Below are 20140 nucleotides of genomic sequence, written 5' to 3'. Positions count from 1 at the left end.
CTGACTCTGCTGTGGGTTTGCTCTGATGTGGCCCATTACCTGCATGCATGTCAAGAGTCAGCACTGTCGTTCCGTTGGAAGGACAACACTACTTCTTCAAGATTGCATGGAAATCCACTACTTCTGTGTGCATTTTCCTTTACTGCTCAGACTTTGAGAAAAACACTGCAATTTTACTATGATGAATGATCAGGACTATCTTTATGGACTGTGAGAAAATTTTAGCTTTTGACCAACATTGTATCAATAAGTGTGTGCATTTTATATCTTTGTTACTGTAATTGTGAAAAATTTTTGTCAAATCTGTATTGGCCAGTGCCCAACACCATCTGTAAAAAATTTTTTGTGGGGAGCATGGGGGCTATGTAAGTAGGCTGTTTATGTTTTCTTTATGTAAGTAGGCTGTTTAGGTTCTTATATTGGTAACGCCGCCGCCACGTAGCGCTCTCTGTATGAAATTGAAATCACTGGCTGTGCTGTGTGCAGTCTGTGGCTGCTTTGCATTGTTGTAATACTCGCCATTGTAGTGTTAGGCAGCTGGCTGTGAACAGCGCGTAACGTTGCGCAGTTGGAGGTGAGCCGCCAGCAGTGGTGGATGTGGGGAGAGAGATGGCGGAGATTTGTAATTTGTCATGAACTGCTATATTTATATATGATGATATCAAGGTAAATACATTGTTTGTTCTCTACTAATATCTTTCATTTGCTAACCATCCCTATCAGTAGTTAGTGCCTTCCATAGTTTGAATCTTTTATTTAGGTGGCAGTAGTGGCGCTCGCTGTATTGCAGTAGCTTGAGCAGCGAAGATTTTTGTGAGGTAAGTGATTTGTGAAAGGTATAGTTTAATGTTAGTCAGGGCCATTCTTTTGTAGGGAATTTTGAAAGTCAGATTGCGTTGCGCTAACAAAATATTGTGTGTCAGTTTAAGCACAGTCGTGTATAATTGTTATAAGGGGACGTTTCATTACAAACAGCTTCTCGCTCCCGCAACTATCTTTCTACACAACCTTGACATTATTGTTTTCAGTAAATCCGAGATATGATGCTCGGAAGGAATGTCAGATACTCAGGCTCGATGTTCGTTCGTAGCCACCACGGCTATATTGTACATCTGATCTGCTTGCTTATGACATTGGGTTTCCAACATGCTTTGACATACCGAATTGATTATCTCACATCTTTCCCTAGATCTGCCGACTCTGTCAGGTGCATTTTGCCTTCATGTTTGAATTTTTTAACTAGGTTTCATGAGAAATTTGTTCCATATACTTATGTCGCATCTTGCTCAGGAGTTACCTTGCAAATGTGTCCCCTCTTGCATTTACATTTCGTAAGAAAGTTTTTAGCAGTCCAGTGAGTCGACGCTGAATTGTTTCTTGTAGATTCCCGCCGACAATGACGGCGTAATTGCAAGTCATCACATCCACCGCACAGGCTCTTTATTTTCAGAATGTAAGGCAGTGAAGGTAACAGACGACGAAAATATTTATTCTCTTCTTGTAGCGGTGATCCTAAGGCTATTCCGCATCCCGCATCTCTGTCGCCAAACGCCCCTATCTCGCCATCCTTTATCATCCTTTTCTATTCCTCCTCTGTCTGTTTCCTTGATACCCGTTAGCCACTCCTTTCGTGGTCTTCCTCTTTTTCTCCTTCCAAGAGGTTCAAATGGCTCTGAGCACTATGGGACTCAACTGCTGTGGTCATAAGTCCCCTAGAACTTAGAACTACTTAAACCTAACTAACCTAAGGACATCACAAACATCCATGCCGGAGGCAGGATTCGAACCTGCGACCGTAGCGGTCGTGCGGTTCCAGACTGTAGCGCCTTTAACCGCTCGGCCACTCCGGCCGGCCCCTTCCAAGAGGCTATCATGAAAGTGCTCTCTTTGGCCACCGTCTTCTTCCACTCTTTCGACATGCCGTAACCATCCTAGCTGTCTTCCTTCTAGTCTCCTTTTAATCTTGTTCTGGATCTGAGTCGTTTCTCTTATGTCCTCAGTTGTGATACTTCCGAGTAACTTTCTCCCTTTGTCATTGCTCAATACACATTCGAACGAAGCTATATTTTTTAAAGCGAGTTTTGAATTTTTTCAGTTTTATCGTAAGAATGCACTTTTATTTATTTGACTCGCTTTAAAGTATTTTGGCACAGTCAGTTTGGGAAAGAACGAATTTTACGTGCTACATTTAGCTATACTCTACGTCGTATCTCGACAACAGATTAATATTACTGGATAAAATGTTCCGTTTTGCCTTTTTCCGTTTATCTACCATTGTGGAAAGTTTCAACCGTTTTGTTCGAGTTTATAGTACAGAAGTGGAGCGCTTCGAAAATCTCCCACCAAAACTTGTTTCTTGCACGCAAAATCTAAACGAAGGAAGAGTTTTTCAAACGATGAAAACGTATAACACAAAGGTCCCTCATAATGATGGACCATATGTGAACCACCGGTCTCTCTCCAGACCGGCGTTATTTAAGAATGACTGCTTGTGGACGTAAAATCAGAAGGAGGGTGATGTTTTCACACAGTAAATCCGAACGGTGCACATGCAAATGGTGCCGTTAGCTGGGTAGTAATTTCAGCCCAATTAAAATCTTTTGCAGGAGGCATTAATCGATTCGTACAATTGTCCTTGGTGCTAGCTCCGTTTCATCTCTCAAACTTTCCTTAGTAGATTGTAACATAGCTATAGTAAGAGAGATGTTCGAATGGCTATAAAATTGGCCGTTGGTCTGGGCTAAACCAGAAACTTTGTATCACGTGTTCCTAGCACAAACTGGAACTGAACACCATCATTCCCCCCTCCTCCCTCTCTCCAAATCACAACGCGTGCAACCTTTTCATACATTTTTGATATTTGTTACAGCGCCTCCGCGCTATACAGGGTGGTCTATTGATCGTGACCGGGCCAAATATTTCAAAAAATAAGCGTCAAACGAAAAAACTACAGCGAACGAAACTTGTCCAGCTTGATGGGGGAAACCAGATGGCGCTACGGTTAGCCCGCTAGATGGCGCTGCCATAGGTCAAACGGATATCAACTGCATTTTTTAAAAGTAGGAACCCCAATTTTTTATCACATATTGGTGTAGTACGTAAAGAAATATGAATGTTATAGTTGGACCACTATTTTAGCTTTGTGATAGATGGCGCTGTAATAGTCACAAACATATGGCTCACAATTTAAGACGAACAGTTGGTAACAAGTAGGTTTTTTAAATTAGAATACAGACCGTAGGTACGTTTGAACATTTTATTTCGGTTGTTCCAATGTGATACATGTACCGTACCTTTGTGAACTTTCATTTCTTAGAACGCATGCTGTTACAGCGTGATTACCTTTAAATACCACATTAATGCAATAAATGCTCAAAATGATGTCCGTCAACCTTAATGCATTTGGCTATACGTGTTGTAACGACATTCGTCTCAACAGCAAGTAGTTCGCCTTCCGTAATGTTCGCACATGCATTGACATTGCGCTGACGCATGTTGTCAGGCGTTGTCGGTGGATCACGATAGCAAATATCTTTCAACTTTTCCCACAGAAAGAAATCCGGGAACGTCAGATCCGGTGAACGTGCGGGCCATGGTATGGTGCTTCGACGACCAATCCACCTGTCTTGAAATATACTATTCAATACCGCTTCAGTCGCACGCGAGCTATGTGCCGGACATCCATCATGTTGGAAGTACATCGCCATTCTGTCATGCAGTGAAACATCTTGTAGTAACATCGGTAGAATATTATGTAGGAAATCAGCATACATTGCACCATTGGATTGCCATCGATAAAATGGGGGCCAATTATCCTTCCTCCCATTATTACGCACCATACGTTAACCCGCCAAGGTCACTGATGTTCCACTTGTCGCAGCCATCGTGGATTTTCCGTTGCCAAATAGTGCATATTATGCCGGTTTACGTTACCGCTGTTGGGGAATGACGCTTCGTCGCTAAATAGAACGCTAGCAAAAAATCTGTCATCGTCCCGTAATTTCTCTTGTGCCCAGTGGTAGAACTGTACAAGACGTTCAAAGTCGTCGCCATGCAAATTCCTGGTGCATAGAAATATGGTACGGGTGCAGTCGATGTTGATGTAGCATTCTCAACACCGACGTTTTTGAGATTCCCGATTCTCGCGCAATTTGTCTGCTACTGTTGTGCGGATTAGCCGCGACAGAAGCTAAAACACCTACTTGGGCATCATCATTTGTTGCAGGTCGCGGTTGACGTTTCACATGTGGCTGAACACTTCCTGTTTCCTTAAATAACGTAACTATCCGGTGAACGGTCCGGACACTTGGATGATGTCGTCCAGGATACCTAGCAGCATACATAGCACACGCCCGTTGGGCATTTTGATCACAATAGCCATACATCAACACGATATCGACCTTTTCTGCAATTGGTAAACGGTCCATTTTAACACGGGTAATATATTACGAAGCAAATACCGTCCGCACTGGCGGAATGTTACGTGATACCAAGTACTTACAGGTTTGTGACTATTACAGCGCCATCTATCACAAAGCGAAAAAAGTGGTCCAACTAAAACATTCATATTTGTTTACGCACTACACGAATATGTGATAAAAAATGGGGGTTCGTATTTAAAAAAAAAACGCAGTTGATATCCGTTTGACGTATGGCAGCGCCATCTAACGGGCCAACCATAGTGCCATCTGGTTCCACCCTTCAAGCTAGACGAGTTTCGTTCTTTGTAGTTTTTTCGTTTGACGCTTATTTCTTTAGATCTTTGGCCCGGTCACTATCAGTGGACCACCCTGTGTATAGTTCTACGCCTAGTTTACGTAGACGGAGACCAGAGTGTGATGAGGCAGTAGTGTAGGCAGCTGGAGGAGACGCGACGTTCCCGTCCCCTCGGGCGCATTCCTCAGATGGCGACCATCAAATGGGAGCCGTCGCCCATTTACGACGGCGCCGACGTGTCCGGCATGGGCGGCAGCTCATCTCACCTCACTTCGGGATTTACGCACGTCTGCTGCACGGGCGGCACGTCAAAGGCGGCGGGAATGGTCCCCCTACTGCTGCTGCGGCCCTAAAAATACCTGCCGGCATTTAACTGCAGAGCGGCTCGTGGGCAGACGACAGCGCGAGCAGGAATGCGCCTCCTCCACTCCTGCCCCACCTTTCTGGGCACAGCTCGGCTCCCTCCCTGCAGACACTCTCGGCAGCCGACGACCACTGCTGTTACTGGCATCCCCACATCCCACAGTGACGGGTCGGAATAGCGGTTGTGTAGCCATCATACAGTACTGAGAATGTTATCCACCAATATGATTTATTTACCATAAAATGTTTCGGATGTACATTATCACATTATCAAGCCATTAGGCATTCCTAGTAAAACCTTTCTAAAACCAAGATCGCATAATATTTCTTCATTTACAACAACTGCTTTCGACAGACTTTGCTGCTATCTTAAGGTCTTAAAAAATTTTTATTATAAAAGCTGCTCATTTTGAGGTGAAATCTCACGTCAAGTTGTCCCATTATGTAAAGATTTTTCATAGATAAAACGTATAAAATCAAAAATCACCTTGTGCTCATCGCCATGACCAAATAAGTAGCGCTCATGTCATAAAAGCCACAGTACATAATAAATTTCAAAGTAGTACATCTGTTCACGATAGACGGACATGTTCTAATAATTGAAGATTCATGTTTTACAGCGTATAAATTGCAGATGCATTCTCAGTACTGATCAAATTTCTCGGACTTGGATGTTATGGCAGAACACGTTGTGCAGTGATCAGTTCAACATGATCTACGAAATTATTTAGTTAGTATAGTTTCTATCGCATTATGGATAAAAAATAACGTAGCACTGGTGTAATATTCTACAATATTATTTTTTTAAAGCATTTTGTAGGGGGAAGTACAAGGCTGGCAAGTATTTGAAGAAAAAACATTTTGAACCACCAGCTGTACATATACACCTTTATTCTCAACCGGTTTCAGTTTTATCTGCGGTCATGCCAGAGGACTATAAAATAAAGAAAAGAAAAACATATGTGGTATACGCAGACAAACTTTCAGAATAAAGTAACACATGTGCACCGAACAATCACCTGGAAAATACTTACAAAACTGTAGATCTATTAATCAAAAATGCATTAAATTCAAACAGCATACAGCTGCATATCCAATACAAATTTGTTCCATAACAGCATGCATTAGACCAGTAACCTTCGAAAATTTAAGTACCACAGAAATACATCAGTGATACTAGATGAACCTTAAGTGTTTACAACCAGCACGTTTGGGTTTACAGAGACACATATATCACAGACGTACATCAAAGACGGTACTGTTAAAGTTTACGAGAACATATGAAAATCTACAATCAAAAAATGTGGTGTTTAAGCTTTAGAGGCTTACAGAGGTAGACATTACACGCTAACTGGTAAAGACAGTACGGTCGAAGAGTGTAAGAACTAATGAAGATCTACAGCCATAGAATGTGTGACTTATGCTTTATTCAATATTAGCAACAAATGGCGTCCAGAAAATCTATGTCTTATAGAAGTCTGTAATGACATTTCATCCAGTCATAATAATACAAATAATACAATCATGATTATTATAAAGTGGTTAAAAGAATCTTGCATGACTCAAATAGTATGTTTAATAGGTGTTAAATCATAAGCCACAATAAGGTAGGCAAATATAACAACTTTCCTGAAATAATAAGGTACATTATCAGTCCTTTTTCTCTGTTAGTTGTAGAACAATAATAGAAATTACGCATCACGATTATCGCTTCCTTTACGGAACACAACGTGTGAAATTTGTGAGTAGGGTGTAGTGTGAAAGTAGATTTAAAAAAATAACTGATAATAGCAACCGGAAACCATGAACCACTTAGGTACAGTATACCGGGATAGGAGTGCTAATAGTCGAAGTTAGACGCAGTTACATTGATACACCAAACATAGACCTTGGGCAACTAAGGTCCTAAACAGCAGTCAGTTACTATTTGTTCAATGCATAAGTGCTATATAAATAAATATTAAGCACTGTACTCAAGTTATGGATAATCGTTAAACAAAAGACCTAACGCACGTTGTTCTGGCCAGATTCACTGGCGCTATACCTCAGGTAATTACTAACCTAGTTATTGAGCACAACATGTAACATATCCAACTTATTTAGGAACATCATTACTTAAAGAACACAATAGGTGCCTGTAGCCACCGTTTAAAAACTCATAAGAAAAAGAAATTAGCATTACATCTAAAATAACTACCATACAGGCTCACAATTTATATGAAAATTTATTTTAAACAGTAGTTATATATCATGGTCCTAAATTAATAACAGTGAAGTTACATAAGTTAAACAATGCACAATGCAAAACACTTGAACCTTAGACTTTGCCATTGGTGGGGAGGCTTCCATGCCTCAGCGATATGGATATCTGTCATGTATGTGCAACAACAACCGAGGGGTATCTATTGAGAGGCCAGATAAATGTGTGGTTTCTGAAGAGGGGCAGCAGCCTTTTCAGCAATCGCAGGGGCAACGGTCTGGGTGATTGACTCATCTGGTCTTGTAATATGAAACAAAATGGCCTTATGTGCTGGCATTGTGAATGAATGAAAGCAAGGGGTAATTATAGCTGTAATTCTTCTCGAGGCCTGCAGATCTACTGTATGGTGGCATACTCTTGGGTAAAATATACCGGAGGAAAAATAGTCCCCCATTCGGATTTCCGTGCGGAAACTACTCAGGAGGACGTCATTATCAAGAGAAACAAAACTGGTGCTCTACGAATAGGAGCTTGGAATGTCAGATTCCTTAATCGGACAGGTAGCTTAGAAAATTTAAAAACGGAAACGTATAGATTAAAGTTATATATAGTGGGAATTAGTGAAGTTCGGTGGCAGGAGGAACAGGACATGGTCAGGTGAATACAAGGTCATAAATACAACATCAAATAGGGGTAGTGTAGAAGTTGGTTTAATAATAAATAAAAGAAACAGGAATGCTGATAAGCTACTATGAACAGCATATTGAACGCCTTATTGTAGCCAAGGTCCCCCCCAAGAACCATGGACCTTGCCGTTGGTGGGGAGGCTTGCGTACCTCAGCGATACAGATAGTCGTACCGTAGGTGCAACCACAACAGAGGGGTATCTGTTGAGAGGCCAGACAAACGTCTGGTTCCTGAAGAGGGGCAGCAGCCTTTTCAGTAGTTGCAGGGGCAACAGTCTGGATGATTGACTGATCTGGCCTTGTAACACTAACCAAAACAGCCTTGCTGTGCTGGTACTGCGAACGGCTGAAAGCAAGGGCAAACTACGGCCGTAATTTTTCCCGAGGGCATGCAGCTTTACTGTATGATTAAATGATGGTGGCGTTCTCTTGGGTAAAATATTCCGGAGGTAAAATAGTCCCCCATTCGGATCTCCGGGTGGGGACTACTCAAGAGGACGTCATTATCAGGAGAAAGAAAACTGGCGTTCTACGGATCGGAGCGTGGAATGTCAGATCCATTAATCGGGCAGGTAGGTTAGAAAATTTAAAAAGGGAAATGGATAGGTTAAAGTTAGATATAGTGGGAATTGGTGAAGTTCGGTGGCAGGAGGAACATGACTTCTGGTCAGGTGAATACAGGGTTATAGATACAAAATCAAATAGGGGTAATGCAGGAGTTGGTTTAATAATAAATAAAAAAATAGGAGTGCGGGTAAGCTACTACAAACAGCATAGTGAACGCATTATTGTGGCCAAGATAGACACGAGGCCCACGCCTACTACAGTAGTACAAGTTTATATGCCAACTAGCTCTGCAGATGACGAAGTAATTGAAGAAATGTATGATGAAATAAAAGAAATTACTCAGATAGTGAAGGGAGACGAAAATTTAATAGTCATGGGTGACTGGAATTCGGTAGTAGGAAAAGGGAGAGAAGGAAATTTAATAGGTGAATATGGATTGGGGCTAGGAAATGAAAGAGTAAGCCACCTGATAGAATTTTGCACAGAGCACAACTTAATCATAGCTAACACTTGCTTCAAGAATCATAAAAGAAGGTTGTATACATGGAAGAAGCCTGGAGATACTGACAGGTTTCAGATAGATTACATAATGGTAAGACAGAGATTTAGGAACCAGGTTTTAAATTGTAAGACATTTCCAGGGGCAGATGTGGACTCTGATCACAATCTATTGGTTATGAACTGTAGATTAAAACTGAAGAAACTGCAGAAAGGTGGGAATATAAGGAGATGGGACCTGGATAAACTGAAAGAACTAGAGGTTGTACAGAGTTGCAGGCAGAGCATAAGGGAACAGTTGACAGGAATGGGAGAAAGAAATACAGTAGAAGAAGAATGGGTAGCTTTGAGAGATGAAGTAGTGAAGGTAGCAGAGGACTTAATAGGTAAAAAGACGAGGGCTAGTAGAAATCCTTGGGTAACAGAAGAAATACTGAATTTAATTGATGAAAGGAGAAAATATAAAAATGCAGTAAATAAAGCAGACGAAAACGAATACGAACGTCTCAAAAACAAGATCGACAGGAAGTGCAAAATGGCTGTGCAGGGATGGCTAGAGGACAAATGTAAGGATGTAGAGGGTCATCTCACTAGGGGTAAGATAGATACTGCCTGCAGGAACATTAAAGAGACCTTTGGAGAAAAGAGAACCACTTGTATGAATATCAAGAGCTCAGATGGAAACTCAGTTCTAAGCAAAGAAGGGAAAGCAGAAAGGTGGAGGGAGTAAATAGAGGGCCTATACAAGGGCAATGTACTTGAGGACAATATTATGGAAATGGAAGAGGATCTAGATGAAGATGAAATGGGAGATACCATACTGCGTGAAGAGTTTGACAGAGCACTGAAAGACCTGAGTCGAAACAAGGCCCCGGGAGTAGACAACATTCCATTAGAACTACTGACGGCCTTGGGAGAACCAGTCCTGACAAAACTCTACCATCTGGTGAGCAAGATGTATAAGACAGGCAAAATACCCTCAGACTTCAAGAAGAATATAATAATTCCGATCCCAAAGAAAGCAGGTGCTGACAGATGTGAAAATTACCGAACAATCAGGTTATAAGTCACGGATGCAAAATATTAACGCGTATTCTCTACAGACGAATGGAAAAACTGTTAGAAGTTGACCTTGGTGAAGATCAGTTTGGATTCCGTAGAAATATTGGAACGCGTGAGGCAATACTGACCCTACGACTTATCTTAGAAGCTAGGTTACGGAAAGGCAAACCTACGTTTCTAGCATTTGTAGACTTAGAGAAAGCTTTTGACAATGTTGACTGGAATACTCTCTTTCAAATTCTGAAGGTGGCAGGGGTAAAATACAGGGAGCGAAAGGCTATTTACAATTTGTACAGAAACCAGATGGCAGTTATAAGAGTCGAGGGACATGAAAGGGAAGGAGTGGTTGGGAAGGGAGTGAGACAGGGTTGTAGCCTATCCCCGATTTTATCCAATCTGTATATTGAGCAAACAATGAAGGAAACAAAGGAAAAATTTGGAGCAGGTATTAAAATCCATGGAGAAGAAATAAAAACTTCGAGGTTCGCCGATGACATTGTAATTCTGTAGGAGACAGCAAAGGACTTGGAAGAGCAGTTGAACGGAATGGACAGTGTCATGAAAGGAGAGTATAAGATGAACATCAACAAACAGAAAACGAGGATAATGGAATGTAGTCGAATTAAGTCGGGTGATGCCGAGGGAATTAGATTAGGAAATAAGACACTTAAAGCAGTAAAGGAATTTTTCTATTTGCGGAGCAAAATAACTGATGATGGTCGAAGTAGAGAGGATATCAAATGTAGACTGGCAATGGCAAGGTAAGCGTTTCTGAAGAAGAGAAATTAGTTAATATCTAGTATTGATGTATTTCCTTGTACCTATGTTTTCCTTCCCAACTTTTGTGATGGCCCTTTTTAGAGATGTCCATTCCTCTTCAACTGTACTGCTTACTGCGCTATTCCTTATAAATACAGCAATAAGGAATAGCGCAGTAGGCAGTACAGTTGAAGGGGAATGGACATCTCTAAAAAGGGCCATCACAGAAGTTGGGAAGGAAAACATAGGTACAAAGAAGGTAGCTGCGAAGAAACCATGGGTAACAGAAGAAATACTTCAGTTGATTGATGAAAGGAGGAAGTACAAACATGTTCCGGGAAGTTCAGGAATACAGAAACACAAGTCGCTGAGGAATGAAATAAATAGGAAGTGCAGGGAAGCTAAGACGAAATGGCTGCAGGAAAAATGTGAAGACATCGAAAAAGATATGATTGTCGGAAGGACAGACTCAGCATACAGGAAAGTCAAAACAACCTTTGGTGACATTAAAAGCAACGGTGGTAACATTAAGAGTGCAACGGGAATTCCACTGTTAAATACAGACGAGAGAGCAGATAGGTGGAAAGCATACACTGAAAGCCTCAATGAGGGTGAAGATTTGTCTGATGTGATAGAAGAAGAAACAAGAGTTGATTTAGAAGAGATAGGGGATCCAGTATTAGAATCGGAATTTAGAAGAGCTTTGGAGGACTTATGGTCAAATAAGGCAGAAGGGATAGATAACATTCCATCAGAATTTCTAAAATCATTGGGGGAAGTGGCAACGAAACGAATATTCACGTTGGTGTGTAGAATATATGAGTCTGGCGACATACCATCTGACTTTCGGAAAAACATCATCCACACAATTCCGAAGACGGCAAGAGTTGACAAGTGTGAGAATTATCGCACAATCAGCTTAACAGCTCATGTATCGAAGCTGCTTACAAGAATAATAAACAGAAGAACGGAAAAGAAAACTGAGAATGCGCTAGGTGACGATCAGTTTGGCTTTAGGAAAAGTAAAGGGACGAGAGAGGCAATTCTGACGTATGGCTAATAATGGAAGCAAGGCTAAAGAAAAATCAAGACACTTTCATAGGATTTGTCGACCTGGAAAAAGCGTTCGACAATATAAAATGGTGCAAGCTGTTCGAGATTCTGAAAAAAGTAGGGGTAAGCTATACGGAGTAGGGAGGGTCGGGTAATATACAATATGTACAACAACCAAGAGGGAATAATAAGAGTGGACGATCAAGAACGAAGTGCTCGTATTAAGAAGGGTGTAAGACAAGGCTGTAGCCTTTCGCCCCTACTCTTCAATCTGTACATCGAGGAAGCAATGATGGAAATAAAAGAAAGGTTGAGGAGTGGAATTAAAATACAAGGCGAATGGATATCAATGATACGATTCGCTAATGACATTGCTCTCCTGAGTGAAAGTGAAGAAGAAATAAATGATCTGCTGAACGGAATGAACAGTCTAATGAATACACAGTATGGTTTGAGAGTAAATCGGAGAAAGACGAAGGTAATGAGAAGTAGTAGAAATGAGAACAGAGAGAAACTTAACATCGGGATTGATGGTCACGAAGTCAATGAAGTTAAGGAATTCTGCTACCTAGGCAGTAAAATAACCGATGTCGGACGAAGCAAGGAGGACATCAAAAGCAGACTCGCTATGGCAAAAAAGGCATTTCTGGCCAAGAGAAGTCTACTAATATCAAATACCGGCCTTAATTTGAGGAAGAAATTTCTGAGGATGTTCGTCTGGAGTACAGCATTGTATGGCAGTGAAACATGGACTGTGGGAAAACCGGAACAGAAGAGAATCGAAGCATTTGAGATGTGGTGCTATAGACGAATGTTGAAAATGAGGTGGACTGATAAGGTAAGGAATGAGGAGGTTCTACGCAGAATCGGAGAGGAAAGGAATATGTAGAAAACACTGATAAGGAAAAGGGACAGGATGATAGGACATCTGCTAAGACATGAGGGAATGATTTCCATGGTACTAGAGGAAGCTGTAGAGGGCAAAAACTGTAGAGGAAGACAGAGATTGGAATACGTTAAGCAAATAATTGAGGACGTAGGTTGCAAGTGCTACTCTGAGATGAAGAGGTTAGCACAGGAAAGGAATTCGTGACGGACCGCATCAAACCAGTCAGTAGACTGATGACAAAAAAAAAAATTTATTTAAGTCTCAGGAAGGCCTTTTATGAAAGTAATTGTATGGAGCGTAGCCATGTATGGAAGTGAAAAATGGACGATAACTAGTTTGGACAAGAAGAGAATAGAAGCTTTCGAAATGTTGTGCTACAGAAGAATGCTGAAGATGAGATGGGTAGATCATATAACTAATGAGGAGGTATTGAATAGGATTGGGGAGAAGAGACGTTTGTGGGACAACTTAACTAGTAGAAGGGATCGGTTGGTAGGACATGTTCTGAGGCATCAAGGGATCACCAATTTAGCATTGCAGGGCAGCGTGGAGGGTAAAAATCGTAGAGGGAGACCAAGAGATGAATACGCTAAACAGATTCAGAAGGATGTAGGTTGCAGTAGGTACTGGAAGATGAAGAAGCTTGCACAGGATAGAGTAGCATGGAGAGCTGCATCAAACCAGTCTCAGGACTGAAGACCACAACAACAACAACATTGTAGCCAAGGTAGACACGAAGCCCACGCCCACCACAGTAGAAAAAGTTTATATGCCAACTAGCTCCGCAAGTGAGGAGGAGATAGAGGAAATGTATGGTGAGATACAAGAAATTAATCGCATAGTTAAGGAAAACGAAAATTTAATAGTCATGGGGGACTGGGATTCGATGGTAGGAAAAGGTAGAGAAGGAAAATAGAGGGTGAATGTGGACTGGGGGTAAGGAATGAAAGAGGAAGCCTTCTGGTAGAATTTTGCATAGAGCATAATTTAATCACAGCTAACACTTGGTTTAAGACTCATGAAAGAAGGTTTTACACTTGGGAGAGACCTGGAAAGACTGGAAGGTTTCAGATTGATTATAATGGTAAGATAGAGATGTCGGAGGCCGGTTTTAAACGGTAAGACAGTTACAGGGGCAGATGTTGTTATAAACTGTACATTAAAACTGAAGAAACTGCAAAGTGGCAGATTTTAAGGAAATGAGACATAGATAAACTGAGAGAACCGGAAGTTGTAGAGAGTTTCAGAAGGAACAGAGTGCGACGATTGAAAGGAACAGGGGAAAGGAATGCAGCAGAAGAATTCTGGATAGCTTTGAGAGATGAGATAGTGCGAAGGCAGCAGAGAATCAAGTAGGTAAGGAGACGAGGGCTATTAAGAGGCCGGCCGGAGTTGCCGAGCGGTTAAAGGCGCTACAGTCTGGAACCGCACGACCGCTACGGTCGCAGGTTCGAATCCTGCCTCGGGCATGGATGTGTGTGATGTCCTTAGGTTAGTTAGGTTTAAGTAATTCTAAGTTCTAGGGGACTGATGACCAGAGATGTTAAGTCCCATAGTGCTCAGAGCCATTTGAACCATTTTTAGCTATTAGAGATCCTTGGGTAATACAAGAGATACTGAATTTAATTGATGAAAGGAGAATATATAAAAATGCAATAAATGGAGCAGATTAAAGGCAATACAAACGTCTAAGAAGTGAGATTGGCAGGAAGTGCCAAATAGCTTAGCAGGAATGGCTAGAGGACACATCTAACGATGTAGAAGTATATTTCTCTAAAATAGATGGTGCATACAGGAAAATTAAAGGGACCTTTGGAAAAAACGTGTGAATATCAGGAGTACGGATGGAAAACCAGTCCTAAACAAAGAAGGAAAAGCAGAAAGGTGGAAGGAGTGTATAGAGGGTCTATTCAAGGGAGATATACTTGAGGGAAACGTTATGGAAATGGAAGAGGACATAGATGAATATGAGATGACAAATAAGATACTACATGAAGAATTTGACAAATCGCTGACTCTCTGGGAGTAGACAACATTCCGCTGGAGCTACTAAAAGCACTGGAAGAGCTAGCCAAGACAAAACACTTCCATCTTGTGAACAAGATGTATCAGACAGGCAAAATACCCTAAGACTTCAAGAAGAAAATAGTAACTCCAATTCCAAAGAAAGCAGGTGCTGACAGATGTGCAAATGGCCGAACTATCAGTTTAATAAGTCGAGGTTTCAAAATACCAGCACGAATCCTTTACAGAATAATGCAGAAACTGGTAGAAGCTGACTTCGGTGAAGATCAGTTTGGATTTCGGAGACATGTAGGAACATGCGAAGCCATACTGATTCTCGAACTTCTCGTAGATATGTTAAGGAAAGGAAAACCTACGTTTATGGCATTTATGAACATGAACAAGACTTTTGACAATGTTGACTGGAATAGTATCTTTCAAATTCTAAGGGTGGCAGGGTTAAAATACAGAAAACGGATAGCTATTTACAATTTGTACAGAAACCAGATTGACAATTACAAGAGTCGACGGTTATGGAAGGCAAGCAGTGGTTGAGAAGCGTTGTAGCATATTCCCGATGTTATTCAATCTGTACATTGAGCAAGTGGTAAAAGAAACAAAAGAAGGATTTGGATTGAGAATTTAAGTCCAGAGAGAAGAAAGAAAAACTTTGAGGTTCGCCGATTACATTGTAATTCCGTCAGAGACAGCAAAGGACTTGGAAGAGCAGTTGAACTTAACGGACAGTGTTTTGAAAAGACGATATAAAATGAACATCTACAAAAGCCAAACGAAGATGATGTAATCGAATTAAATCAGGCGATGTTGAGGGAATTAGATCAGGAAATTAGACACTTAAAGCAGTAGATTTTTGATATCTGGGGAGCAAAATAGCTGATGACGGTCGAAGTAGGGGGGATATAAAATGTAGACTGGCAATGGCAGGTAAAGCATTTCTGAAGATCATGGAGAATAGATTTAAGTGTCAGGGTGTCCTTTCTGAAAGTATATGTAAGGAATTGAAACATGGGTTATAAATAGTTTAGTTCTGGCGCCACACAAGAATGCTGAAGGTTAGATATGTAGATCACGTAACTAATGATGAGGTACTGAATAGAATTGGGGGGAAGACGAATTTGTGGCACAACTTGACTAGAAGAAGAGATCGGCTGGCAGGACACCTTCTGAGGCATCAAGGGATCATCAATTTAGTACTGGAGCGAAGCGTGGAGGGTAAAAATTGTAGAGGGGTATCAAGATATAAGTACAGTAAGCAGATTCAGAAGTATGTAGGTAGCAGTAGTTACTCGGAGATGAAGAGGCTTGAACAGGATGGAGTAGCACGGAGAGGTGCATCAAACCAATCTTCGGACCAAAGACTACAACAAGAGCAACAGAGATACAACCACGCTGTAACTGTTGGTCATTAAGAACGAGCGAAGTGGCGCTGTGGTTAGCACACTGGACTCGCATTCTGGAAGGCGACAGTTCAAACCCGCGTCTGGCCACCCAGATTTAGGTTTTCTGTGATTTACCTAAAATGATCCAGGCAAATGCCTGGTTGATTCCTATGAATGTTGTTACGAAGCAAATTTCTACTGGACATGCAACTGTAACATGTTTGAATTTAATGTATTTTTGACCCACTGATTTATAGCTTTGTAAGTATATTCCAGATGACTGTTCGCCACACATATATATGTGTTTATTTTGAAGCATCATACACAACCCTCAGATAAAGGAACTTTAAAATATCATTCTATTTGCACTTACTATTGGACACATTTTGCCCCGTGGTAAAGATAGCACTTAAGCTTTGGAAAGGAGTGGAATACAAAAATCTCTTGTGATTGCGGGAAGTTCTATATAGGTTATTCTGGCAGGAAACTATGGACCCGGGTGAAGGAACACCATAGAAGTCGAAGACACAGAAAAGAAGGCTTTACTTTCGGAGGACATCTGCTTGAAGACAGCCATAGATACTAGGCGCAACAAAAAGTTTTACATCACATCCATAAACGGAGGGAGATGAGCTATCTTGAAACAAAAGAAATTTTGCTAAGTTTGGTACTGAATGCTCAGACACAGTTCCCTTACTTGCCACTTCTAACTGCAGATACTACTCATAACTCTAGCCAGAACATTTTGTAAATTACCCCTCTTACTGACATGCCCCAGTTTTCTGTTATTTCAGATGCTATTGTTTCGCTTTCCCTGTTTATAATTTTACTTAGAAAACTCACAGTTTCTTCAATTATATGCTTAAAATAGCTATTAATACCTAAGCTGTTTGTAATATTGAACCTTTTAAAGACAAGATTACCTTGTTCAGCCATCCCTTTGGAACAGATCATCGAAGTTTATTGTTCAGTATGTTTTATTCTCAGAACAGTTGATGTAATTCGTAATTTAATTCATTATTTAGTGTGTAACATGTTTTATCTAAGTTAAATAGTTGCACATTGCATTTTCGGTGACGTAATTTCTCTCGTTTTAGTTCCAAATCATACATTAAAAATGGTCATCTGTGGAAAGCAAATGAGATACGCCGCAGATGCAGTAGTTTAAAATATTCCGGCCTATAAAAGATTCACAGCCATAAATATTTATCTGTGTTCCTGAAGCTGGTAATGCTGGAACTGACAGCCGAAAATAAAATAGTGTTTTTTTCTTCATAACCTTTAAATTATTCTACAACGGAACGACGGAATCAGTGCTTTCTAAAGTAGTTTTCAACAAACGGGTGACCCAGGAGTATTCAGCAAAAAAAATTGTTCTTTTCGACGATTTTAAAGTCTATCGAAGTTATTAAAGTATTATGAGTGTGAAATAAGTTTGCTTTGATCTTGGAAGTGAACGAATGAGCTTGAGATTTAGATAAATTGTTGAATGCTCAGTCCTAGTCACATTTAATTTCCATGGATATGCGATTTACGCTTTACAGCCATCAGATCTCTAAGAGAAAAATAAAAATGAGGCATTTCATAGATTATGAAACTCTTATGTACAAGCAAACAAATAAATAAAGGTCATTTACCCTTTTTGGCAGCGATGCAGCAGACATGTAGTTGTTCACTAAATTGACAAACAATACACATAGTAAATAATGGATGAAAGTAAGTAAAAACTTAAAATCAGATTAAATACCGGGCATTGTCTAGTTTTACCACAGGTGACAATATATTGATGAACGAAAAGATACCTTGAAAGTTTCCTCGGGTTTGCTGCCGGATCCTAAAATCAACTCGATTCGATATTTCGGCGATACAACTGGTCGCCATCTTCAGGAGAATGCTGCTCAGTGGGACTCATCAGCAGAAGCAGCATTCTCCTGAAGATGGTGACCAATTGGCTCGCCGAAATATGGAAATTTTTCAGGTCTTATTACGCCGGGAAAGCTTACGATGTCACAAAAAGATACCTTAGTTTATGTAATAGAAGATATTGAAATCTATGCTAGGGTAAAATCACGTGCAATTTCTTCATGAACAAAAAGAATTTCGACATAATACCTACTTTGACATCTTCAGGCTTGCTGTAACAAACTACATTGTGTAACCTCCCCCTCACTTACCGACCTTAATGACAGTGAAAAATTAAACCGCGTGCACATAATGGAAATTTCGGAAAAGCAATCGTCACCGAAGTTAATCTGTCGGTAAAGAGGGAGGAAAGGGTTACATCTAAATGAAAGGAAAAATGCAAATGAAACTGGTGGAAATGCATTTTGAAAAAGGGTAAAGTTAATAAAGAAAGTAAATGTGGGGTCGTTACGTTAACAATTAACTAGCGGTAATTAGATATTTGAGATTTTGGGAAAATTACGGTCGCCAGTCCTATGGACAATTACTATAGTAACTGAAAAAGAAAGGTTATTGCACATACAATTAGCACTAAAAGCGTGGCAACTGAAGGTTGACACGTGTTGTGTGGAAACTGAATGTTTGTCAGAAGTAATAAATTTCGCTACACTCTGACTTAATTTAGCAAAAGAATTAATAAAACCGGAAAACTGAAAGTTAATTTAGTGACTGAAATTAATAGTGAGCTTTGTTTGTGAAGCACTTCGAAATTCATTAAAATAAGGTTAGTCTTGGGCTACCTCAACAATCATTTCAAAAGCTACTTGAATCTACGCAATTTAGAAATAAGAGATTTAACTTTGAACTTGAATTAAATGATTCTGAACAATTAACAACAGTAAAATTTAGTACGTACCAAGCTGAGCTGCAGTCACAGGTAAGCTAAAATATGGTAACAAAATTCGCACTCTTAATTTGTGCTTGTGTAATCTAAATATTGTAGCCAGCTATGAATACTTTAACTGGACTTTGAAATTAAAGCAGTGAAATGAAATGATATTACTTTAATGCTGGCGTTTGAATTTCAACGACACTCAGGTTCATTCCGGAAAAGGAAGGGACCTTGCTTGGTAATGCAATTGGGACAATGAGCAACAAATGTTCATCCTACGTTGCTGTAATTTGGTGACACAAATTGACCAGTTTGAAAAGCTGAGGTCTGCCATACAGTTCTAAAACTTTACGTGCTTCCAGTCTTCCTTGTTGGTTGATTGAAGGTTTGAAGTCGTCGGTCGAGGAGGTGGCGACAGTCACTCATTGTCGGCCGTCGCTGTTGCAGAAGCTGGATGTTGACGCGCCTTCTTCTCGACACTGTTACCAAGGGCTCTTGATGTGCGCCAGCTAATGCTTCCCGTCCGCGACACCGTGTCAGAAACTATCATAGCAAGTCGAGCGCAATCACATGTTGCGAAACCCCGAAAGCGCGGCAACTCGCGGGAGCGTCACACAACACACCTGCTCAACTGCACTGCTCGCGCCAGACTCCCCTCTGCCCGCGCTCCACGCGACAGAGTTAACCCTACCAAAGATCCTAAACACTTTGGTTCTCCACACGACCTATCGATGTATTCGTTCGATAGCATAGTTTTCCCTTGGCAAGACCCAGCGAAAAAATACAAATAATATTTACAAAACAAACCAATTATATATCGACATAAATGCATATATATATATATATATATATATATATATATATATATATATATATATATATACACTCCTGGAAATGGAAAAAAGAACACATTGACACCGGTTTGTCAGACCCATCATACTTGCTCCGGACACTGCGAGAGGGCTGTACAAGCAATGATCACACGCATGGCACAGCGGACACACCATGAACCGCGGTGTTGGCCGTCGAATGGCGCTAGCTGCGCAGCATTTGTGCACCGCCGCCGTCAGTGTCAGCCAGTTTGCCGTGTCATACGGAGCTCCATCGCAGTCTTTAACACTGGTAGCATGCCGCGACAGCGTGGACGTG

At 40.8% G+C, this 20140-nt stretch overlaps 1 non-coding gene across 1 annotated transcript; it reads right to left on the bottom strand.

Annotated features, from left to right (window-relative positions):
* Positions 1-1766: 1766 nt before the first annotated feature.
* Trnas-gga lies at positions 1767-1850 on the bottom strand. The gene is given in 2 exon segments: positions 1767-1801; positions 1811-1850. It is a non-coding gene; the product is annotated as a tRNA-Ser (tRNA).
* Between the last annotated feature and the right edge of the window lie 18290 nt (positions 1851-20140).

The sequence above is a fragment of the Schistocerca piceifrons genome, chromosome 1 (assembly GCF_021461385.2).
Source record: "Schistocerca piceifrons isolate TAMUIC-IGC-003096 chromosome 1, iqSchPice1.1, whole genome shotgun sequence".
Taxonomy (NCBI): Eukaryota; Metazoa; Arthropoda; class Insecta; order Orthoptera; family Acrididae; genus Schistocerca; species Schistocerca piceifrons.
This window is presented reverse-complemented; position numbering and strand designations above follow the sequence as displayed.